Below are 27,114 nucleotides of genomic sequence, written 5' to 3'. Positions count from 1 at the left end.
GTCGCCACCTTGTAGTCTATTCTCACTTTCACAGGAACCCAATGAAGCTTGCGCAGGAGCGTAGTAGCAGAATCTTGTCTTGTTTTTCTTAGGATTATACGTGCAGCGTTGTTCTGAATACGTTGCAGCTTGGCTATTTTGTCATGGTGTATACCTGCTAGCACCTGCCATTCTAGTAGGTGAGCATGGGTACTCAACCTGAGGTTGGGAGGATTCTTTATTGTTTTCTACTGAGTCCTGTATTGTAGCTTGGTCACTAAGATTGTCTAGAGAAGGTCTAGTTTTGAAGTAGCATTTCTTTCAGATGCAATAGGAATGTAAAAACATCAATGCCAATTAGCAATCAAAAGATAATGACAGGTTCCCTTAGAGCACAAGGAAGTCTCTAAATGATGGTAGAAAAGGAAAATCTCTAATATATCCAGTGTGTCTGTGTCTTCGCCTCTAGGAATTGTTTTACTTCTCAAGATGTTCACTGTCAATACAAGAGAACAAAATTTGATAAAAACATTTTTATAGTCAGTGAAACACAAAACTTGGCAAAGCTTTACTTAGGGGTTTAGTATAAAGAAAATATATATACACAGCATTGCTTACCATTTTATTCCATACATCTCTTGACCCATTTTTTGGTTTACATTTCATCTTCATGTTGGTCTACATCTTCATCATGTTGGTCTACATCTTCATCATGCTGGTCTACCTCTTCATGTTGTCTACATCTTCATCATGTTGGTCTACATCTTCATCATGCTGGTCTACATCTTCATCATGTTGGTCTACATCTTCATCATGCTGGTCTACCTCTTCATGTTGGTCTACATCTTCATCATGCAGGTCTACCTCTTCACCATGCTGGTCTAAATCATCATGTTGGTCTACCTCTTCATCATGCTGGTCTACCTCTTCATGTTGGTCTACCTCTTCATCATGCTGGTCTACCTCTTCACCATGCTGGTCTACATCATCATGTTGGTCTACCTCTTCATCATGCTGGTCTACCTCTTCATCATGTTGGTCTACCTCTTCATCATGCTGGTCTACATCTTCATCATGCTGGTCTACATCTTCATCATGTTGGTCTACCTCTTCATCATGCTGGTCTACATCTTCATGCTGGTCTACATCTTCATCATGTTGATCTAAATAAGAATAAAAAAATTAATAAGAAAAACTTTTGCCTTGAAAAGAAAAAAAAAATTTATCTATTGTATTTCTTTGAGAATGTACTTAAAAATAAAAAAAGTAAGCTAAAAGGAGATTACTAAGTTTAAAATTCCCACCAGATAATATCCAAACAAATGAAAATTTAGTTTGATTATGATTACCCGCAGGATTGCCACTATAGCAACGACAATATAGATACAAACAGGAACAACATTCACACACAAAACATATAAACACACAATCTTGCAGCCAGTGCTTAATGAACTAAGTTTCTCAGTGATGTGACAAATGACCATGAAACACACTGACAGAAAGTGGAGTAAAAGAGTTATAAAATCTTTCTGTTCTAGCCTTAATGAATAGGAGGGACCACTTTGTATCTGATGTAACTGGTTGAGTGGCTGCAGATTGTCCTCAAGAATGCATAAATGAGATCAGATAATGTTTCAACATTTACTTACATGTACACTGCACTTGCTTGATATTCTTGTCAAATGCTTGACATGTTTTGAATGTTTCTTGAGAGCTGAAGAGAATCTACTTCCTTGACCAAATGTCCAGCAGAATAAATGGCATCAGGCAAGATATGAGCATCAAGGTGACCAAACAAAGTCCAGCGCACATACGACATGACCAGGCAGCCATCCATTCTTATGAGAAGACAAAGTCTTAGCGCAGTGACCTCTCTCGTTAGTCCAGCACACATACCACATGACCAGGCAGCCATCCATTCTTATGAGAAGACAAAGTCTTAGTGTAGTGACCTCTCTCGCTTGAATTTGTTCTTGTCACTTGTCGCACAAAATAAATGAGAACTGAAATGACTTCAACAAAAAATTATGAAAATCTAGGAGAAAAAAATGCAAAGTTTAGTCAAAGTTACAATTAGAATACACATTTTGTCACTTTATTTTATGACAGATCTCTGAAATTCTATAGAATTTGAGGAGCTCAGCATGAATTAGATAATAACTCACCTCTCCCAATTGCAAGTTAGTTGTTAGTAACACCAGGTTAGTAGCAACAAAATCATGTAGAAATAGACATGGCTTTATTTAATTTAGTCTGACTGTCATTGACTTGTAGCACCAAACTGCTGGTAGGCAACTAAACTGTTGAAGGCATAATATATCTTAGCTAATAAGAACTTGAACAACTTCCTTGTGAACAAAACTAAATATAACATTTATAATACTTGTGATCACATGAAATAAATGTAGTAGACTTAAGTAATGAAATGTCTTACAATCTAACTCACTACAATAACACAACCTTTCAGTCTTACATTCTGGAGTCATCTCCCCTAACTAAGACCAAGTGACACAATGACACTTTTACATCATTCACATCCAATCGCTAACCTCTTCCCACAGTCACCATAGAAAAACACACACACACACTTCTGCTTGTCCAACATTCTTTCACTGAATCAAGCCCCAAGCAATTACCATGTTTCTAATCAGTACTAGTTACATTTAGCGTACACTTTGGCAGATATTGATAATAATAGTGCAAATATTATGACCAATCAAACTTTTAAAAACTCTAAATTAGATTCTTATTTCTGTACCTTGATATCTGTCAACAAAAACAACTGATACATTTGAACCTCAGGAAGAACAAAAAGAATCTGAAATATAAAGTTGTGTAACAAAAACTTGAAAGAGTTCAAGGTAACAAAACTTAATATATAGATATAAATTTGCAGATATAGGCGAGAACCTAAAAAATTGGAGTTTAATTTTGTAGCTTGATATCTGTAAACAAAAAAAATTGAACTTCAGTAAAAAGAAGTGTGATTAAACATTTCAAATATATAAATTCATATGTTGCTAATGACACTGAAAAAAAAAAGTGTTTCTGGGAGTAATAAACAGGACTACACATTTGTAAAAACACTGCAGATTATGTATAATATATAATAACCATAATCATATATATATATTTATTTATTTATAATGGTAATCAAATTAACATAATATAATATAGTATAATATAAAGAGAGAGAGAGTTGAATGAATACTTGATGTGCCCCAACAGTTAATAGGACACTTGAGGTGCCACATAAGTTAAAAAGACAAGCAGTAGTTAGGACACTTGTGGTGCCCCAACAACTGATAGGACACACATGAGGTGAACAACAGTTGGTATGATGGATGAGGTGCCCAACAATTGATAGGACAGAGTGCCCCAACAATAAGACCATTGAGTTGTTAGGATGAATGAGATGCCCCATGATAGGATACTTTAGGTACCCCAACAGTTAATAGGAGACTTGTGGTGACCTAACAGTTGGTAGGAAAGAAGAGGTGCCTTACCAACTGATAGGATATTGAGGTGCCCTAACAGTTATAAGGACATTTGAGGTGCCTAAAAAGGTGCCCTACCAAACAATAGGACAAGAGGTGCCCTACAAATTGATAGGACACTAGAGGTGCTCTACCAATTGATAGGATGCTTGAGGTGCCCTACCAATTGATAGGATATTGAGGTGCCTCAACAGTTATAAGGACATTTGAGGTACCTAAAAAGGTGTTGAAAAACTTGTGGTGCCCCAACAGCTGATTGGACAGACTTGAGGTGGACAACAGTTGGTATGATCGATGAGGTGCCTAACAATTGATAGGACATTTGGAATGCCCAAACAATTGATAGAACACTTGGAGTGCCCAAAAATAAGAATATTGAAGTGCCCAACAGTTGTTAGGATAAATGAGATGCCCCAACAAATGATAGGACATTTGAAGTGCTTCAACAATAGATACAATACCTAAGGTGCCTCTAGAGTTAAAAGGATATTTGAGGTGCCCAAACAGTCGTTAGGACACTTGTGGTGCCCCAATAACTGACAGGACACACTTGAGGTGCCCAACAGTTGGTATGAGGGATGAAGTATTCCAACAATTGATTACCATATAGGTGCCCAACAGTTGGAAGGTATTGATATTTTTTGTTTTTGGCACATCAGCACAATTAAGGTTATGTCATGCCCATAATCTCTCAAGGGTTATTCCCCCTTCATAGCTCAAGAGCTAAGTTTTATACAGTTGGGTCATTAAAAACAAGATTCATTCACAGCTCAGATGGTGAAAATAGTAAAAATTTACATAAATTAATAAAAATCTATTTTAAATATTACATATTCACAATTGCTTTACCCTATCACAAATCAAACACTGGTAGACAGTTAAAAGATGAAAAAGGTGCCGTAAAAATTGACCAGACACTTCAGTTGCACCAACAATTAATTAGTAAATAGTATATTGAAGTTGGACAGTGATTGTAAATTTTGACACAGGCAGACAATATTTTTATGCCAATGTATATTATATATCTCATCAAGTAATAGTCAGTAATTTTGTGCAGTACAAGTATATATATTGCATTGAAGTTGAACTGTAATTGTAAAATTTAACCCAGGCAGACAGTACATTTGTGTATATTATATATCTCATTAGTAAATAGTATGTAAACACTCCTAGACAGTTGAAGAATGAAAAAGGTGCCCCAAAAATTGACCAGACACTTCAGGTGCACCAACAATTAACTAGTAAATAGTATATTGAAGTTGGACAGTGATTGTAAATTTTGACACAGGCAGACAATATTTTTATGCCAATGTATATTATATATCTCATCAAGTAATAGTCAGTAATTTTGTGCAGTACAAGTATATATATATTGCATTGAATTTGAACTGTAATTGTAAAATTTAACCCAGGCAGACACTACATTTGTGTATATTATATATCTCATTAGTAAATAGTATGTAAACACTCCTAGACAGTTGAAGAATGAAAAAGGTGCCCCAAAAATTGACCAGACACTTCAGTTGCACCAACAATTAATTAGTAAATAGTATATTGAAGTTGGACAGTGATTGTAAATTTTGACACAGGCAGACAATATTTTTATGCCAATGTATATTAGATATCTCATCAAGTAATAGTCAGTAATTTTGTGCAGTACAAGTATATATATTGCATTGAAGTTGAACTGCAATTGTAAATTTTGACACAGGCAGACAGTACATTTGTGTATATTATATATCTCATTAGTAAATAGTATGTAAACACTTGTAGACAGTTGAAGGATGAAAAAGTGCCCCAAAAAATCAACCAGACACTTCAGGTGCACCAACAATTAATTAGTAAATAGTATATTGAGGTTGGACAGTGATTGTAAATTTTGACACAGGCAGACAATATTTTTATGCCAATGTATATTATATATCTCATCAAGTAATAGTCAATAATTTTGTGCAGTACAAGTATATATATTGCATTGAAGTTGAACTGTAATTGTAAAATTTAACCCAGGCAGACAGTACATTTGTGTATATTATATATCTCATTAGTAAATAGTATGTAAACACTCCTAGACAGTTGAAGAATGAAAAAGGTGCCCCAAAAATTGACCAGGTACTTCAGGTGCACCAACAATTAACTAGTAAATAGTATATTGAAGTTGGACAGTGATTGTAAATTTTGACACAGGCAGACAATATTTTTATGCCAATGTATATTAAATATCTCATCAAGTAATAGTCAGTAATTTTGTGCAGTACAAGTATATATATTGCATTGAAGTTGAACTGCAATTGTAAATTTTGACACAGGCAGACAGTACATTTGTGTATATTATATATCTCATTAGTAAATAGTATGTAAACACTTGTAGACAGTTGAAGGATGAAAAAGTGCCCCAAAAAATCAACCAGACACTTCAGGTGCACCAACAATTAATTAGTAAATAGTATATTGAGGTTGGACAGTGATTGTAAATTTTGACACAGGCAGACAATATTTTTATGCCAATGTATATTATATATCTCATCAAGTAATAGTCAGTAATTTTGTGCAGTACAAGAATATATATTGCATTGAAGTTGAACTGTAATTGTAAAATTTAACCCAGGCAGACAGTACATTTGTGTATATTATATATCTCATTAGTAAATAGTATGTAAACACTCCTAGACAGTTGAAGAATGAAAAAGGTGCCCCAAAAATTGACCAGACACTTAAGTTGCACCAACAATTAATTAGTAAATAGTATATTGAAGTTGGACAGTGATTGTAAATTTTGACACATGCAGACAATATTTTTATGCCAATGTATATTAAATATCTCATCAAGTAATAGTCAGTAATTTTGTGCAGTACAAGTATATATATTGCATTGAAGTTGAACTGCAATTGTAAATTTTGACACAGGCAGACAGTACATTTGTGTATATTATATATCTCATTAGTAAATAGTATGTAAACACTTGTAGACAGTTGAAGGATGAAAAAGTGCCCCAAAAAATCAACCAGACACTTCAGGTGCACCAACAATTAATTAGTAAATAGTATATTGAGGTTGGACAGTGATTGTAAATTTTGACACAGGCAGACAATATTTTTATGCCAATGTATATTATATATCTCATCAAGTAATAATCAGTAATTTTGTGCAGTACAAGTATATATATTGCATTGAAGTTGAACTGTAATTGTAAAATTTAACCCAGGCAGACACTACATTTGTGTATATTATATATCTCATTAGTAAATAGTATGTAAACACTCCTAGACAGTTGAAGAATGAAAAAGGTGCCCCAAAAATTGACCAGACACTTCAGGTGCACCAACAATTAACTAGTAAATAGTATATTGAAGTTGGACAGTGATTGTAAATTTTGACACAGGCAGACAATATTTTTATGCCAATGTATATTAAATATCTCATCAAGTAATAGTCAGTAATTTTGTGCAGTACAAGTATATATATTGCATTGAAGTTGAACTGCAATTGTAAATTTTGACACAGGCAGACAGTACATTTGTGTATATTATATATCTCATTAGTAAATAGTATGTAAACACTTGTAGACAGTTGAAGGATGAAAAAGTGCCCCAAAAAATCAACCAGACACTTCAGGTGCACCAACAATTAATTAGTAAATAGTATATTGAGGTTGGACAGTGATTGTAAATTTTGACACAGGCAGACAATATTTTTATGCCAATGTATATTATATATCTCATCAAGTAATAATCAGTAATTTTGTGCAGTACAAGTATATATATTGCATTGAAGTTGAACTGTAATTGTAAAATTTAACCCAGGCAGACAGTACATTTGTGTATATTATATATCTCATTAGTAAATAGTATGTAAACACTTGTAGACAGTTGAAGGATGAAAAAGTGCCCCAAAAAATCAACCAGACACTTCAGGTGCACCAACAATTAATTAGTAAATAGTATATTGAGGTTGGACAGTGATTGTAAATTTTGACACAGGCAGACAATATTTTTATGCCAATGTATATTATATATCTCATCAAGTAATAATCAGTAATTTTGTGCAGTACAAGTATATATATTGCATTGAAGTTGAACTGTAATTGTAAAATTTAACCCAGGCAGACAGTACATTTGTGTATATTATATATCTCATTAGTAAATAGTATGTAAACACTCCTAGACAGTTGAAGAATGAAAAAGGTGCCCCAAAAATTGACCAGACACTTCAGGTGCACCAACAATTAACTAGTAAATAGTCTATTGAAGTTGGACAGTGATTGTAAATTTTGACACAGGCAGACAATATTTTTATGCCAATGTATATTAAATATCTCATCAAGTAATAGTCAGTAATTTTGTGCAGTACAAGTATATATATTGCATTGAAGTTGAACTGCAATTGTAAATTTTGACACAGGCAGACAGTACATTTGTGTATATTATATATCTCATTAGTAAATAGTATGTAAACACTTGTAGACAGTTGAAGGATGAAAAAGTGCCCCAAAAAATCAACCAGACACTTCAGGTGCACCAACAATTAATTAGTAAATAGTATATTGAAGTTGGACAGTGATTGTAAATTTTGACACAGGCAGACAATATTTTTATGCCAATGTATATTATATATCTCATCAAGTAATAGTCAGTAATTTTGTCCAGTACAAGTATATATATTGCATTGAATTTGAACTGTAATTGTAAAATTTAACCCAGGCAGACACTACATTTGTGTATATTATATATCTCATTAGTAAATAGTATGTAAACACTCCTAGACAGTTGAAAAATGAAAAAGGTGCCCCAAAAATTGACCAGACACTTCAGTTGCACCAACAATTAATTAGTAAATAGTATATTGAAGTTGGACAGTGATTGTAAATTTTGACACAGGCAGACAATATTTTTATGCCAATGTATATTATATATCTCATCAAGTAATAGTCAGTAATTTTGTGCAGTACAAGTATATATATTGCATTGAAGTTGAACTGTAATTGTAAATTTTGACACAGGCAGACAGTACATTTGTGTATATTATATATCTCATCAAATAATAGTAATTTTGTGCAGTACAAGTATATATATTGTATTGAAGTTGGACAGTAATTGTAAATTTGGACACAGGCAGTAATTTTGTGCTGATATATATTATATAACTCAAGTAACAGTATATATATTTATATATACATTCTATTGAAGTTGGACAGTGAAAATATTAAGAAGCACTCTTCAAAGTGATGAGCTATATCAGTGCTAGTATTCAATGACATTACAGGAAGATAATCAGTGTTGAAATATATTACTGATAATTTTGATTTTCATTTTTAATTTTTATGTTCTATATTTAGAAAGCTGTTGACAGTATTGTTCTTGTCAAAATTTGGTATCACTGATATTGTGTCCTTGTTAAATTTTGTCTTTTTTCAATGTGTAAAAAAAATATATATATGATCAGAACATAAGGTTTTAGAGGTCGCAGATTTAACACTGTAGATTTTTGTGTTTAGACTATTGTTTATTTTAATGTTTACATTGTATTAATATTGTGCACAATTTCTTGGGGTCTTTAAGTCATTTTTATTTATATTTGTAAGTATATGTAGTATTTCTTGAAAATTTTCTGTCTTTTTCCTGCTGTGCTTGTTTGTTTTTATATATAGACCAAATCATTCTTTTGTAACAGGATGTGCTTTAGGGTAAGAGAGTGAGGTCAATGTGTTGCTCGAATCCTCCTCAATTTAATCAAAGTTTTCAGTGCACTGAGTCATCATATCATCATTTATATAATTGTAACATTTTGGTATAAACTTTGTTACATTTTTTTTTTACATTATAATATTTTATTAATTTTGTTTTCTCTTTCTATATGACAAAATAATATATTGTAAAGACATAATAATTAATTATGACATTGATTATTAGATTGTTGACAATTTAGTGTGTTATGTTAATCACAATAGTATTGGCTTAATATTGTCAGTGATTGTAAACTATAAAAGATATTAGATATCATTATTATCTATAAAAAAAAGTACAGAATGCATTGGTACATTTGATAAGTATTAATATATACATGGATGGATATACTGAAGTAAAGAAAGTTGCTGAATTGTTTGGTCTTAAAGATGAAGAAAAGAAAGATGTTTTGACATAAATGGAAAGGAAAGAAAATCAAGTTGATATTTTAAAGAGTTGGCGAGAGCACAAAGAGAAGAGAGAAATGCAACTAGATGCTGAAAGAAATTAAAAGGAAGCAAAACCAGACAAAGAATCAGAAATTAAAAAAAAAAACAACTGAAAAATAAAAGCTGCAATTCAAAACAAGGGAGACAAAAAAACTACCAAGCGTGAACATATAGAGAATATTTACAAAGCACAAAGAGAAGAGAGAAATGCAACTAGATGCTGAAAGAAATTAAAAGGAAGCAAAACCAGACAAAGAATCAGAAATTAAAAAAAAAAACAACTGAAAAATAAAAGCTGCAATTCAAAACAAGGGAGACAAAAAAACTACCAAGCGTGAACATAAAGAGAATATTTATAGGCAAAAAATGAGGGACCTTAAAGAAACTGATGAAATACAGAAGTTATTTTCAGACTATCTGTAAAACTTGCAATTACAATGAAGATACTTGTTCTAATATATTCATATGTAAACTAAGAGGCAAGACTTTGAGTGTTATTAACTCATTAATAGAGAGAACAAAGAAAGAAATGCATCCTGTTAAAAGCAATATTATTGGAATCTAGATCACCAAAGAGAAATTTATTATCAACATTAAAGACAAGAATCTAATTCTCCAAAAATATAATGTACCAAGAAATAGATAAGGAATTGGAAATCAGAATAGGTAACAAAGCAATAATGTTAATACAAATGAAGTTCCAACCTACAGTATATAATATTGAAGTAAAACTGGAATTTTTTCCAGCATATGTTAATGGTGTACTAGTGAAATATACCACAGTCACTAATGATAAACATGTTAAAACAAGATACTATGACAGGTATAACTAAGAAAATATAACAGGTATAACTAAGATAATATGACATGTAAAACTAAGGAAATATGACAGGTAAAACTAAGAAAATATGACAGGTAAAACTAAGAAAATATGATGGGTAACAGTAAGAAAATTATGCTGGCAAAACAACAAGATATCATGTCCAATAGCATTTATTGACTGCCCATGGATAACAGAAAGAATCACAGCTATGGTGATGAAAAATGTTTGTCCCCTGATTATTGGAAATATTCACTGTTACCATGTTCATCTTTCACCTCACCAAAAAAGACTGCTTTTGGCATACGTTCATCACCCATATGGAATACATGCCCTGCCCAGCATAACTGTCAGACCAAAAGAAGTCTCTCTATTTATAAGACACAGAAGAGAGCACATGGTTGCATGTGGCTTCAGGGTGAGAACGCTAGAGGTCACTTACAAAGGCAATGATAACTACTGAATTGATGATAGAACTACTCCTGGCTACTCTCCATTTGAATTGATAATTGGATGCAATCCAAAGAGTCCTTTAACAATATTTTTTTAAAAGTTAATTGAAGGCTATATGTTATTAAAGAATGAATTTGAATTTGTAAATAAAGTAAGAGAAAACAGTTATTTTACTTCTAAAGTAGCAAGAGCTAATTCAGATAAGCAATGAAGAAGACAAAGGAACATAAAAAGTTAACACTGCAACATGAGAAGGCTGATAGAAGATTAAGTTTTTGTGTGGTTGGATTACTGGAAAAATTAAAAGATCTGAAATGGAACTTTATAATTATAAAAAAAATATGAAATGGAACTTTATAATTATAAAAAAAAAAAAAGTCAATTATATGATCAATATTCATGTCGATGGAAATGTGGTTCAGTCTTAGGTTTAGTACTATTTTTAATGTACATAAATAATTTACCAAATTGCATAAGTTCAGGAACAAAAGTCAGATTGTTTCCAGACAATTGAATAATATATAAAACAATAAAAACAACTCAAGATACAGAAATTTTACAAAGAAAATTAGATGAATTACAAAAAAAAGGGAATCACATTGGAGAATGTCTTTACATCCAGAAAAATGTCAGTTATTTATAGTAACAAAAAAACTAAAACATATTAATTTCACTTATCTCATTTATGGCAATAACTCAAGCTCAGATAGGAAAAACCTACCAAGTGTGCAGCCAAACATTAAGGACTCACCACCCACAAAGGAAAAGTCCTAAGCTAATGACAGTAAATTTATCAATTAAATGTGTTTCTCCACAACTACTTAATTGCAAGTGCAAATGTTGATTAGTGTGCGTTGCATCACGAGCGGCGATATTTCCTTTGATGGACACGTTCATATGATATTTTTATAATGCCTTTAAACATTCCAAGTTATGATGATGCTTTGTCCAAGGCATTGTAGCACGTGAAAAAAGCAAAACAAGAAAAAGAATGTGCACTGCTGGGTTGTCTACAAATGCACACAGACATAACCAACTATTTTGTCTTGGATCAACAATTCAATTGATGACTATTAATACATCTAGTCCTCAGCTAAAAATCCTCATGTTTAAAACATAATACAATATCCTTTCCTATAAGTACAAAGATGGCCACCGAGACCGATCTTCTTTGAAAAAGTCCTCAACTACATCCTTTTAACATGAAGATGGCTAAAGAGCCCAGTCTTCACTTTTAAAATTCCTACGTTAATCATTCCTATGAACACGAAGATGGCTAAGGAGTCCAGTCTTCGCGTTTAAAATTCCTCCATTAATCATTCCTATAAACACGAAGATGGCTAAGGAGTCCAGTCTTCGATTTTAAAAGTCCTCCATTAATCCTTCCTATGAACACGAAGATGGCTAAAGAGTCCAGTCTTCGCTTTTGAAAAGTCCTAAGCTAAACATAGTAAAGTCATCAATTAAATGTGTTTTCTCCGCAACTATTTAGTTGGTCTGCAAGTACAAATGTTGATTAGTGTGCGTTGCATCACGAGCGGCGATATTTCCTTTGATGGACAGGTTCTTATGTTCCTTGAGTGTGACTTAATTATTGTTACAAACCTTCCATCGGAATATAAATGAAGACGTCTAACACAGTTATACATCCTTATGAATTTCTTTTTTAAGCACTCAAAGAATGATTTCACTGGGAATCGCAAATACATTTTGATCACCACATTAAGTGCAGAGATGAAAAATCTGCGAATTATCACATATTTGTACACAAACGTTTGTAGATATCCTCATCACAATTAAATAGAGATGTTTCGAAACATCACTGGTTACATCGCTTCACAATGTCTCAGTGGATGAGAGATGAGCGTGATACAAACGACACAAATCCCAACTGTTCCTGCACAATCATATACATCTGATGGCTTCTATTTTCATCCTTTTTTTTTTAACATTTGTTTTGCAAACGTGCATCAGTTGAATAGCTGGAGCCCAATAAAAAGTTTCAGGCTTGCATTTTCGGCTGACTCCTGTTTTGAGCTTGTCGACCGACAACTTCATTTTGATGAACTGACTGTAACAATATTTGTGATGACGTCGTGTTCAAGCTATTGAAGGTGGTCTACAAGCATCCGGTTTGAGGGCTGAATCAGCCTCACAAACTTCGCACTCAACTAATGTCGAGTGAGTTGAATCAGCCTCAAAGCTTGCACTCAACTAATTATGTCCCAACTATTATTCAACTGAACTGAAATAACCGGTTATTTCACAAACTCATTCTTCTATGATATTTTTATAATGCCTTTAAACATTCCAAGTTATGATGATGCTTTGTCCAAGGCATTGTAGCACGTGAAAAAAGCAAAACAAGAAAAAGGATGTGCACTGCTGGGTTGTCCACAAATGCACACAGACATAACCAACTATTTTGTCTTGGATCAACAATTCAATTGATGACTATTAATACATCTAGTCCTCAGCTAAAAATCCTCATGTTTAAAACATAATACAATATCCTTTCCTATAAGTACAAAGATGGCCACCGAGACCGATCTTCTTTGAAAAAGTCCTCAACTACATCCTTTTAACATGAAGATGGCTAAAGAGCCCAGTCTTCACTTTTAAAATTCCTACGTTAATCATTCCTATGAACACGAAGATGGCTAAGGAGTCCAGTCTTCGCGTTTAAAATTCCTCCATTAATCATTCCTATAAACACGAAGATGGCTAAGGAGTCCAGTCTTCGATTTTAAAAGTCCTCCATTAATCCTTCCTATGAACACGAAGATGGCTAAAGAGTCCAGTCTTCGCTTTTGAAAAGTCCTAAGCTAAACATAGTAAAGTCATCAATTAAATGTGTTTTCTCCGCAACTATTTAGTTGGTCTGCAAGTACAAATGTTGATTAGTGTGCGTTGCATCACGAGCGGCGATATTTCCTTTGATGGACAGGTTCTTATGTTCCTTGAGTGTGACTTAATTATTGTTACAAACCTTCCATCGGAATATAAATGAAGACGTCTAACACAGTTATACATCCTTATGAATTTCTTTTTTAAGCACTCAAAGAATGATTTCACTGGGAATCGCAAATACATTTTGATCACCACATTAAGTGCAGAGATGAAAAATCTGCGAATTATCACATATTTGTACACAAACGTTTGTAGATATCCTCATCACAATTAAATAGAGATGTTTCGAAACATCACTGGTTACATCGCTTCACAATGTCTCAGTGGATGAGAGATGAGCGTGATACAAACGACACAAATCCCAACTGTTCCTGCACAATCATATACATCTGATGGCTTCTATTTTCATCCTTTTTTTTTTAACATTTGTTTTGCAAACGTGCATCAGTTGAATAGCTGGAGCCCAATAAAAAGTTTCAGGCTTGCATTTTCGGCTGACTCCTGTTTTGAGCTTGTCGACCGACAACTTCATTTTGATGAACTGACTGTAACAATATTTGTGATGACGTCGTGTTCAAGCTATTGAAGGTGGTCTACAAGCATCCGGTTTGAGGGCTGAATCAGCCTCACAAACTTCGCACTCAACTAATGTCGAGTGAGTTGAATCAGCCTCAAAGCTTGCACTCAACTAATTATGTCCCAACTATTATTCAACTGAACTGAAATAACCGGTTATTTCACAAACTCATTCTTCTATGATATTTTTATAATGCCTTTAAACATTCCAAGTTATGATGATGCTTTGTCCAAGGCATTGTAGCACGTGAAAAAAGCAAAACAAGAAAAAGGATGTGCACTGCTGGGTTGTCCACAAATGCACACAGACATAACCAACTATTTTGTCTTGGATCAACAATTCAATTGATGACTATTAATACATCTAGTCCTCAGCTAAAAATCCTCATGTTTAAAACATAATACAATATCCTTTCCTATAAGTACAAAGATGGCCACCGAGACCGATCTTCTTTGAAAAAGTCCTCAACTACATCCTTTTAACATGAAGATGGCTAAAGAGCCCAGTCTTCACTTTTAAAATTCCTACGTTAATCATTCCTATGAACACGAAGATGGCTAAGGAGTCCAGTCTTCGCGTTTAAAATTCCTCCATTAATCATTCCTATAAACACGAAGATGGCTAAGGAGTCCAGTCTTCGATTTTAAAAGTCCTCCATTAATCCTTCCTATGAACACGAAGATGGCTAAAGAGTCCAGTCTTCGCTTTTGAAAAGTCCTAAGCTAAACATAGTAAAGTCATCAATTAAATGTGTTTTCTCCGCAACTATTTAGTTGGTCTGCAAGTACAAATGTTGATTAGTGTGCGTTGCATCACGAGCGGCGATATTTCCTTTGATGGACAGGTTCTTATGTTCCTTGAGTGTGACTTAATTATTGTTACAAACCTTCCATCGGAATATAAATGAAGACGTCTAACACAGTTATACATCCTTATGAATTTCTTTTTTAAGCACTCAAAGAATGATTTCACTGGGAATCGCAAATACATTTTGATCACCACATTAAGTGCAGAGATGAAAAATCTGCGAATTATCACATATTTGTACACAAACGTTTGTAGATATCCTCATCACAATTAAATAGAGATGTTTCGAAACATCACTGGTTACATCGCTTCACAATGTCTCAGTGGATGAGAGATGAGCGTGATACAAACGACACAAATCCCAACTGTTCCTGCACAATCATATACATCTGATGGCTTCTATTTTCATCCTTTTTTTTTTAACATTTGTTTTGCAAACGTGCATCAGTTGAATAGCTGGAGCCCAATAAAAAGTTTCAGGCTTGCATTTTCGGCTGACTCCTGTTTTGAGCTTGTCGACCGACAACTTCATTTTGATGAACTGACTGTAACAATATTTGTGATGACGTCGTGTTCAAGCTATTGAAGGTGGTCTACAAGCATCCGGTTTGAGGGCTGAATCAGCCTCACAAACTTCGCACTCAACTAATGTCGAGTGAGTTGAATCAGCCTCAAAGCTTGCACTCAACTAATTATGTCCCAACTATTATTCAACTGAACTGAAATAACCGGTTATTTCACAAACTCATTCTTCTATGATATTTTTATAATGCCTTTAAACATTCCAAGTTATGATGATGCTTTGTCCAAGGCATTGTAGCACGTGAAAAAAGCAAAACAAGAAAAAGGATGTGCACTGCTGGGTTGTCCACAAATGCACACAGACATAACCAACTATTTTGTCTTGGATCAACAATTCAATTGATGACTATTAATACATCTAGTCCTCAGCTAAAAATCCTCATGTTTAAAACATAATACAATATCCTTTCCTATAAGTACAAAGATGGCCACCGAGACCGATCTTCTTTGAAAAAGTCCTCAACTACATCCTTTTAACATGAAGATGGCTAAAGAGCCCAGTCTTCACTTTTAAAATTCCTACGTTAATCATTCCTATGAACACGAAGATGGCTAAGGAGTCCAGTCTTCGCGTTTAAAATTCCTCCATTAATCATTCCTATAAACACGAAGATGGCTAAGGAGTCCAGTCTTCGATTTTAAAAGTCCTCCATTAATCCTTCCTATGAACACGAAGATGGCTAAAGAGTCCAGTCTTCGCTTTTGAAAAGTCCTAAGCTAAACATAGTAAAGTCATCAATTAAATGTGTTTTCTCCGCAACTATTTAGTTGGTCTGCAAGTACAAATGTTGATTAGTGTGCGTTGCATCACGAGCGGCGATATTTCCTTTGATGGACAGGTTCTTATGTTCCTTGAGTGTGACTTAATTATTGTTACAAACCTTCCATCGGAATATAAATGAAGACGTCTAACACAGTTATACATCCTTATGAATTTCTTTTTTAAGCACTCAAAGAATGATTTCACTGGGAATCGCAAATACATTTTGATCACCACATTAAGTGCAGAGATGAAAAATCTGCGAATTATCACATATTTGTACACAAACGTTTGTAGATATCCTCATCACAATTAAATAGAGATGTTTCGAAACATCACTGGTTACATCGCTTCACAATGTCTCAGTGGATGAGAGATGAGCGTGATACAAACGACACAAATCCCAACTGTTCCTGCACAATCATATACATCTGATGGCTTCTATTTTCATCCTTTTTTTTTTAACATTTGTTTTGCAAACGTGCATCAGTTGAATAGCTGGAGCCCAATAAAAAGTTTCAGGCTTGCATTTTCGGCTGACTCCTGTTTTGAGCTTGTCGACCGACAACTTCATTTTGATGAACTGACTGTAACAATATTTGTGATGACGTCGTGTTCAAGCTATTGAAGGTGGTCTACAAGCATCCGGTTTGAGGGCTGAATCAGCCTCACAAACTTCGCACTCAACTAATGTCGAGTGAGTTGAATCAGCCTCAAAGCTTGCACTCAACTAATTATGTCCCAACTATTATTCAACTGAACTGAAATAACCGGTTATTTCACAAACTCATTCTTCTATGATATTTTTATAATGCCTTTAAACATTCCAAGTTATGATGATGCTTTGTCCAAGGCATTGTAGCACGTGAAAAAAGCAAAACAAGAAAAAGGATGTGCACTGCTGGGTTGTCCACAAATGCACACAGACATAACCAACTATTTTGTCTTGGATCAACAATTCAATTGATGACTATTAATACATCTAGTCCTCAGCTAAAAATCCTCATGTTTAAAACATAATACAATATCCTTTCCTATAAGTACAAAGATGGCCACCGAGACCGATCTTCTTTGAAAAAGTCCTCAACTACATCCTTTTAACATGAAGATGGCTAAAGAGCCCAGTCTTCACTTTTAAAATTCCTACGTTAATCATTCCTATGAACACGAAGATGGCTAAGGAGTCCAGTCTTCGCGTTTAAAATTCCTCCATTAATCATTCCTATAAACACGAAGATGGCTAAGGAGTCCAGTCTTCGATTTTAAAAGTCCTCCATTAATCCTTCCTATGAACACGAAGATGGCTAAAGAGTCCAGTCTTCGCTTTTGAAAAGTCCTAAGCTAAACATAGTAAAGTCATCAATTAAATGTGTTTTCTCCGCAACTATTTAGTTGGTCTGCAAGTACAAATGTTGATTAGTGTGCGTTGCATCACGAGCGGCGATATTTCCTTTGATGGACAGGTTCTTATGTTCCTTGAGTGTGACTTAATTATTGTTACAAACCTTCCATCGGAATATAAATGAAGACGTCTAACACAGTTATACATCCTTATGAATTTCTTTTTTAAGCACTCAAAGAATGATTTCACTGGGAATCGCAAATACATTTTGATCACCACATTAAGTGCAGAGATGAAAAATCTGCGAATTATCACATATTTGTACACAAACGTTTGTAGATATCCTCATCACAATTAAATAGAGATGTTTCGAAACATCACTGGTTACATCGCTTCACAATGTCTCAGTGGATGAGAGATGAGCGTGATACAAACGACACAAATCCCAACTGTTCCTGCACAATCATATACATCTGATGGCTTCTATTTTCATCCTTTTTTTTTTAACATTTGTTTTGCAAACGTGCATCAGTTGAATAGCTGGAGCCCAATAAAAAGTTTCAGGCTTGCATTTTCGGCTGACTCCTGTTTTGAGCTTGTCGACCGACAACTTCATTTTGATGAACTGACTGTAACAATATTTGTGATGACGTCGTGTTCAAGCTATTGAAGGTGGTCTACAAGCATCCGGTTTGAGGGCTGAATCAGCCTCACAAACTTCGCACTCAACTAATGTCGAGTGAGTTGAATCAGCCTCAAAGCTTGCACTCAACTAATTATGTCCCAACTATTATTCAACTGAACTGAAATAACCGGTTATTTCACAAACTCATTCTTCTATGATATTTTTATAATGCCTTTAAACATTCCAAGTTATGATGATGCTTTGTCCAAGGCATTGTAGCACGTGAAAAAAGCAAAACAAGAAAAAGGATGTGCACTGCTGGGTTGTCCACAAATGCACACAGACATAACCAACTATTTTGTCTTGGATCAACAATTCAATTGATGACTATTAATACATCTAGTCCTCAGCTAAAAATCCTCATGTTTAAAACATAATACAATATCCTTTCCTATAAGTACAAAGATGGCCACCGAGACCGATCTTCTTTGAAAAAGTCCTCAACTACATCCTTTTAACATGAAGATGGCTAAAGAGCCCAGTCTTCACTTTTAAAATTCCTACGTTAATCATTCCTATGAACACGAAGATGGCTAAGGAGTCCAGTCTTCGCGTTTAAAATTCCTCCATTAATCATTCCTATAAACACGAAGATGGCTAAGGAGTCCAGTCTTCGATTTTAAAAGTCCTCCATTAATCCTTCCTATGAACACGAAGATGGCTAAAGAGTCCAGTCTTCGCTTTTGAAAAGTCCTAAGCTAAACATAGTAAAGTCATCAATTAAATGTGTTTTCTCCGCAACTATTTAGTTGGTCTGCAAGTACAAATGTTGATTAGTGTGCGTTGCATCACGAGCGGCGATATTTCCTTTGATGGACAGGTTCTTATGTTCCTTGAGTGTGACTTAATTATTGTTACAAACCTTCCATCGGAATATAAATGAAGACGTCTAACACAGTTATACATCCTTATGAATTTCTTTTTTAAGCACTCAAAGAATGATTTCACTGGGAATCGCAAATACATTTTGATCACCACATTAAGTGCAGAGATGAAAAATCTGCGAATTATCACATATTTGTACACAAACGTTTGTAGATATCCTCATCACAATTAAATAGAGATGTTTCGAAACATCACTGGTTACATCGCTTCACAATGTCTCAGTGGATGAGAGATGAGCGTGATACAAACGACACAAATCCCAACTGTTCCTGCACAATCATATACATCTGATGGCTTCTATTTTCATCCTTTTTTTCTTAACATTTGTTTTGCAAACGTGCATCAGTTGAATAGCTGGAGCCCAATAAAAAGTTTCAGGCTTGCATTTTCGGCTGACTCCTGTTTTGAGCTTGTCGACCGACAACTTCATTTTGATGAACTGACTGTAACAATATTTGTGATGACGTCGTGTTCAAGCTATTGAAGGTGGTCTACAAGCATCCGGTTTGAGGGCTGAATCAGCCTCACAAACTTCGCACTCAACTAATGTCGAGTGAGTTGAATCAGCCTCAAAGCTTGCACTCAACTAATTATGTCCCAACTATTATTCAACTGAACTGAAATAACCGGTTATTTCACAAACTCATTCTTCTATGATATTTTTATAATGCCTTTAAACATTCCAAGTTATGATGATGCTTTGTCCAAGGCATTGTAGCACGTGAAAAAAGCAAAACAAGAAAAAGGATGTGCACTGCTGGGTTGTCCACAAATGCACACAGACATAACCAACTATTTTGTCTTGGATCAACAATTCAATTGATGACTATTAATACATCTAGTCCTCAGCTAAAAATCCTCATGTTTAAAACATAATACAATATCCTTTCCTATAAGTACAAAGATGGCCACCGAGACCGATCTTCTTTGAAAAAGTCCTCAACTACATCCTTTTAACATGAAGATGGCTAAAGAGCCCAGTCTTCACTTTTAAAATTCCTACGTTAATCATTCCTATGAACACGAAGATGGCTAAGGAGTCCAGTCTTCGCGTTTAAAATTCCTCCATTAATCATTCCTATAAACACGAAGATGGCTAAGGAGTCCAGTCTTCGATTTTAAAAGTCCTCCATTAATCCTTCCTATGAACACGAAGATGGCTAAAGAGTCCAGTCTTCGCTTTTGAAAAGTCCTAAGCTAAACATAGTAAAGTCATCAATTAAATGTGTTTTCTCCGCAACTATTTAGTTGGTCTGCAAGTACAAATGTTGATTAGTGTGCGTTGCATCACGAGCGGCGATATTTCCTTTGATGGACAGGTTCTTATGTTCCTTGAGTGTGACTTAATTATTGTTACAAACCTTCCATCGGAATATAAATGAAGACGTCTAACACAGTTATACATCCTTATGAATTTCTTTTTTAAGCACTCAAAGAATGATTTCACTGGGAATTGCAAATTAGCACACATTTGTACACAAACGTTTGTAGATATCCTCATTACATTTCAATAAAGATGTTTCAAAACATCACTGGTTACATCACTTCACAATGTCTCAAGTGGATGAGAGATGAGCGTGATACAAACGACACAATCCCAACTGTTCCTGCACAATCATATACATCTGATGGCTTATATTTTCATCCTTTTCTTTTTAAACATTTGTTTTGCAAACGTGCATCAGTTGAATAGCTGGAGCCCAATAAAAAGTTTCAGGCTTGCATTTTTGGCTGACTCCTGTTTCGCACTTGTTGACCTACAGCTTCATTTTGATGAACTGACTGCAACGTATTTGTTTTTCGAAAGCGTCGTGTTCAAGCTATTGAAGGTGGTCTACAAGTAGCCGGTTTGAGGGCTGAATCAGCCTCACAAACTTCGCACTCAACTAATGTCGAGTGAGTTGAATCAGCCTCAAAGCTTGCACTCAACTAATTATGTCCCAACTATTATTCAACTGAACTGAAATAACCGGTTATTTCACAAACTCATTCTTCTATGATATTTTTATAATGCCTTTAAACATTCCAAGTTATGATGATGCTTTGTCCAAGGCATTGTAGCACGTGAAAAAAGCAAAACAAGAAAAAGGATGTGCACTGCTGGGTTGTCTACAAATGCACACAGACATAACCAACTATTTTGTCTTGGATCAACAATTCAATTGATGACTATTACTACATCTAGTCCTCAGCTAAAAATCCTCATGTTTAAAAAATAATACAATATCCTTTCCTATAAGTACAAAGATGGCCACCGAGACCGATCTTCTTTGAAATCAAGTCCTCAACTACATCCTTTTAACATGAAGATGGCTAAAGAGTCCAGTCTTCAATTTTAAAATTCCTCCATTAATCATTCCTATGAACACGAAGATGGCTAAGGAGTCCAGTCTTCGCTTTTAAAATTCCTCCATTAATCATTCCTATGAACACGAAGATGGCTAAAGAGTCCAGTCTTCGCTTTTTGAAAAGTCCTAAGCTAAACATAGTAAAGTCATCAATTAAATGTGTTTTCTCCGCAACTATTTAGTTGGTCTGCAAGTGCAAATGTTGAATAGTGTGCGTTGCATCACGAGCGGCGATATTTCCTTTGATGGACAGACACCTTCATGTTTCTTGAGTGTGACTTAATTATTGTTACAAACGTTCAATCGGAATATAAATGAAGACGTCTAACACAGTTATACATCCGTATGAATTTCTTTTTTAAGCACTCAAAGAATGATTTCACTGGGAATTGCAAATACATTTTGATCACCACATTAAGTGTAGAGTCTCAATGAATGAGAGATGAGTGTGATACAAATGACAATCCCTAATGTTCCTGCACAATTATATACATGTAATGGATTAAATACTATTTTTTACATTTGTTTTGCGAATGTACATCAGTTGAATATCTGGAGCCAATAAAAAGATTCATCATGAGCGGCAACATTTCCTTTGGTGAAAAGGTTCATAATGATTGTTCATTGAATCTGTTAATGTTAGGATTTTTTGCATGCCATTGTATATCATATCACATGGAATAGTAGATTTTTTTTTCCACATTAACTTCCAACATGAAAATATAATGCACATTTTTACACACATTAGAAATGAAACAGTTTAAGAGTATTAAAGTCAACTTAATATGTCATTATATTGCACATACTCACAAGAAACCATGAATGTTTTTTTGTCACACTATCACACACTGAAGAATTGAAACAGTTTATTTAGTTGAAGATCTATATGAAGTCAAGTCAACTTGTTTATGCAATAGTACATCACATCACTGTGAATTGTAGATCCTTTTTTTTTGTCCAATTAAGTACTGGGGTGTAAAGACCATGCACATTAACACATAGTTGCATTTGTAAATAGCAATTGTACAACATAATAATGTTTAGCTACAATAGTAACTTGAATCATCCCAATCTCCAAGTGGCAAAGTGAAAGTTGATGGTGATGCACAACTTTTCATTTTTGTGTTTGAATTCCATATTTAGAATGCATTACTATTGAATTAATCCAAATGACAAAGAATCCACTTCCATTATTTGTTGAAATATATTTACATTTGTACAGTTAGAATTATTTCAGAGCAATTCAATTTTTCTGCAAAAATTAATAGGAACATCCACATATATTAACTGAAATGAAAATGGTATATCACAAATGAAAATTCAGTTTACTATCATAACTAGAAACTATTAAAACAAATATAATACAAATTTCTTTAACTAGACAGGTGAACTTACAAGTTGTGTATGAAGTTGTTATGTGTTTGTGAAGTAATTACTGACATCATTATATACAAAACAAATACAGGAACCATGCACATACAACTAATGCAGGATATTTAAACTAACATGCACATACAACATACAACAAATGCAGGATATTTAAAGTAACATGCGCATACAACATAAAACTAATGCAGGATCATCGCTTTACAAAGAAATAAATGCTGTGAAGAGTAAAAATATTTCTTACCTTATTCTGACTATGGCTCCATTTGAAGAAATGGCAAAGGAACTTTAGATAAAACATGTTGACCATTTGTAGATCGATAGAATCTTTTCACAGTGAGAGAGATGTATAATGTTCCTCTTGCAGCCTTGAAATGTTCATCCTTTTTCCTTGACCTCATGTTTAATTGACCATTTAGTCTATAAGTGAGTTGAGAAAAACGCAGTTTAACAAATATATACCACATTTAAATGCATTACCAGGTAATGCTGTATTGATGAAATAGTTAATGTTTTAACATTTTAATGTGTGGCAGTTTCTAAACTTTTCATTAAGAAGAGTTTTTCCTGTCTCAGGCTTAAATTTTTAATGAGAATGTGTTTTTAGTGATGGTCATTTTGTTATCAAATAATAGTGACACTATCTCACTGTGTGATGGAAAAATAGGTTTATGAGACTTCATGGTATTTTAAAGTCAATTTTTTTTATGTATCTGTTAGGAGGTATAGAGTGGCTGAGCGGTAAAGCACTTAGCTTCTGAAGTGGAAGTCCAGGTTTAAATCCTAGTATTTTAAATTTTGGAACCTTTGGACTCTTCTTAGTCTAACCATCTCTAATGGGTAACTGACATTAGTTGGGGAAAGTAAAGGCGGTTGGTCGTAGTGCTGGCCACATGACACTTGCTAACTGTGGGTCACAAAAAGATTACCTTTACATCATCTGCCCTATAGATCGCAAGGTCTGAAAGGGCAACTCTCTTTGCTAGGGATGGAAGGGCATTTTTTAAAATAAGATAATGACTTTCAAATTTTCATTTGTCTATTTATATAAATGTGCCACGAACAATGGAGCAAATTGCTTACTTACTTTAAATTTCTATGAAGTAATGCAGCCTAATGTGAGTTCATTAATTTGTGTTTTTAACCAAACAGGTCCAATGCTATCCTATTAAACAAAAGGAGGTAACTCAATTTAAAAAAAAAAAATAATCAGTAAAAAAAAAAAAGTAAATCGAATACAAATAAATAAATAACTTAAATTGAGAAATATAGCTAGTTAGAAAATACTTTAAATATCTTTAGTTTCAAAATACCTTTTTTCCCAAGTAGTCCTTATAAGCTACTGTATCTGAACTTTTTGTTTAAAAACATTTAAAAAAAAAAAAAAAGGCTATATATCTGGCTTTGGTTTTCATTCTAAACTAGCTCTTATTGTCTGAAAGTTTAAGAAACTATTGCTAGGATCCTAAAACATACAACAGAATTAGGTGTAAAAACAATGTATCCTAAAGCAGAAGCTCTTGGTTTATAGAGTTAAAAAATATTTATTACCTTGATATGTGGATCAGTAGATAAATTTATGGCAATTAAGGCGACAGTGGAGAATCAAGGCATCAGTGGAGAACCAAGGCATCAGTGGAGAATCAAGGCATCAGTGGAGAATCAAGGCATCAGAGAAGAATCAAGGCATCAGTGGAGAATCAAGGCATCAGTGGAGACTCAAGGCATCAGTGGAGACTCAAGGCATCAGTGGAGACTCAAGGCATCAGTGGAGACTCAAGGCATCAGTGGATATATCAGTGCACAATGATTGAGCTGCTAACCTGAAATGTTGAAGCAAATTTACAAATGGAAAGAAAAATGTCAATAATCTGAAGAAAAAAAAAAAAGGAAACAAGAGTAATTGCCCTTGCCCATGTGAAGTATGTGGTATGCGTATATAAAATGTCAACCTTACAAATTGGAGGGTAAGTTATTATGAAAATGCATGCACTATTCAAACATTCTTACAGTCAATGTGATTGCAACTACACCACCTTTTAAAAAGTTCACATTTTGGTCCTAATTTGATTCACTTTAGAAGGTAACATGTATCTTATAAACCTATAACTAGAGTAACTAGAGCAATATCTGAAAATTTGCCGGCCAAACAACCCATGGTTAACCAATGGCCATAGAAACAGTTGAGCTTGACACTATCTGACCCATGATCACATGGTGGGAAACGGCTACTCTAAAACTAACATTTTATGTTATTATATCAGATTTGTTATGCTTTTAAAATAGATTGTTTTTCACTTTGCTACAAGATATTTGACTGGTACACAAGAATTCAACTCACCTATTGTTCTTAGAGAATTACCTAAGTAACCTTGGACATAAGCGTGATCCCCTTGGGCTGACATATCCAGACTCCTGACATTGAATTGCAGTAAAGTGGGTCACTGTTTGGCAATGAAGACTTGTACATCACGGAGGTGCACTGCTGATAGCTGATACCCTGAAAACAGTTTGGAATCACCTAATCTTATTTGATTGACCAAAATTTTAAACTAATAAATTCCTTTTAACATTATATTAGTTATGAGGATGCATTGTCCAAGGCTTAGTAATGCATCAAATAAACTTGATCACTATAATGAGATGATAGTACAACAAACTAAATACCTATAGCTTTTATTATTATTATTTTTTTGTAAACTTTGTGTGGTGAATGAAATTAAAACTTTGTACTCACTCTGTAGCCATCCTCATAGTGAGAGAGATGAACCAAAACAGACCATCAAACATTTGTTGATATGCAGTTCAGGGTTATGCTAACCAAATCTAAGGCTTGACCAAAATACAGAAAAATGGTTGAGAATAATGAATAAAAGTTATTTTTAAAATGCAATGATATTTTTTTTTAGAATTAGCATTTAGAGAAAAACAAATTAAGTCTTACTTTGGCCTTCAAAGCTTTAATTCATAAAAATGCCAAAGAGAAAACTGTCATCATCTGACATCTTGTTAAGCTGATGAAATATGGAAACTTGAACTAGATTATCTCTTAAATACACTATCTCATGATATTTAAAATAACATTGTTCTATCAAAACAATATACATAAAATATACAAGATAGTAGAATAAAAAAATTAAAAAAAACAGGATTCTACTAACATGTGTTGCCTTGTTTTAAGTCTACTATTTCTGCTCTTCACATTTACTACTTAGAGATGGTTTACAAATCTGTGTGGCACTCCATTTCTTGAATAAGATCTATTCAACATCTTAATCTGAAAAATGTGAAAATATAATTTTATTTCACTTGTTACAATAATCACGTCTATATGTACCCAACTCTAAATGCTAAGTGACGGAAATGATTTTTTTTTATATGTAAAAAAAATTCAAAGCAATTACAAAAGGCCAAGAGGACAAAGAATATTCAAATTGTTATCTAATGTTGAGCCCAAGGATATCCATGATGAAAAAGCTTAGTGAAAAGCACAAATGTCCTAAATAAATAATAAATTATGTTAACACTGATATTCACCAATGAAAGCACTAATACAAAAGATAAAATTCAAATGAAACATTTAAAAATTAGAATATTCATAATTTGCATTTTACTTCAGTATACATAAAAAAATAAAACAATAACATTTTATTTAAAAAAAAAAAAAAAAAAAGGTAAGTCTGAACATTAAAATGAACTACTTCCCTTATAAGCTCAATAGACAGATGAATGGAAAAGTATGTTGAAACAGGTCCAGAATTCTTGGCTAGAGAACCACAGGAATGGAATAGGCTTGACTAAAAAAAACTTTTGGATAAGCTTGCTACACTGCTTTTTCCTGTTCCTCATAACTTGTAGTTCTTTTCATTGCCTACATCTCAGGAGAACTAAGCTATACTCAGCATCTTAA

General features: G+C 33.9%; 1 long non-coding RNA gene across 1 annotated transcript; it reads right to left on the bottom strand.

Annotated features, from left to right (window-relative positions):
* LOC106068881 (uncharacterized) lies at positions 1 to 27,114 on the bottom strand. The gene is made up of 13 exons (XR_008775686.1): positions 26,609 to 27,114; positions 26,366 to 26,481; positions 26,149 to 26,218; positions 25,942 to 26,036; positions 25,546 to 25,704; positions 24,756 to 25,027; positions 24,292 to 24,369; positions 23,449 to 23,624; positions 2,738 to 2,797; positions 2,145 to 2,279; positions 1,629 to 1,991; positions 598 to 1,142; positions 1 to 475 (listed from the first exon to the last, which is right to left on the bottom strand). It is a non-coding gene; the product is annotated as an uncharacterized LOC106068881 (long non-coding RNA).

The sequence above is a fragment of the Biomphalaria glabrata genome, chromosome 17 (genome assembly GCF_947242115.1).
Source record: "Biomphalaria glabrata chromosome 17, xgBioGlab47.1, whole genome shotgun sequence".
Taxonomy (NCBI): Eukaryota; Metazoa; Mollusca; class Gastropoda; family Planorbidae; genus Biomphalaria; species Biomphalaria glabrata.
This window is presented reverse-complemented; position numbering and strand designations above follow the sequence as displayed.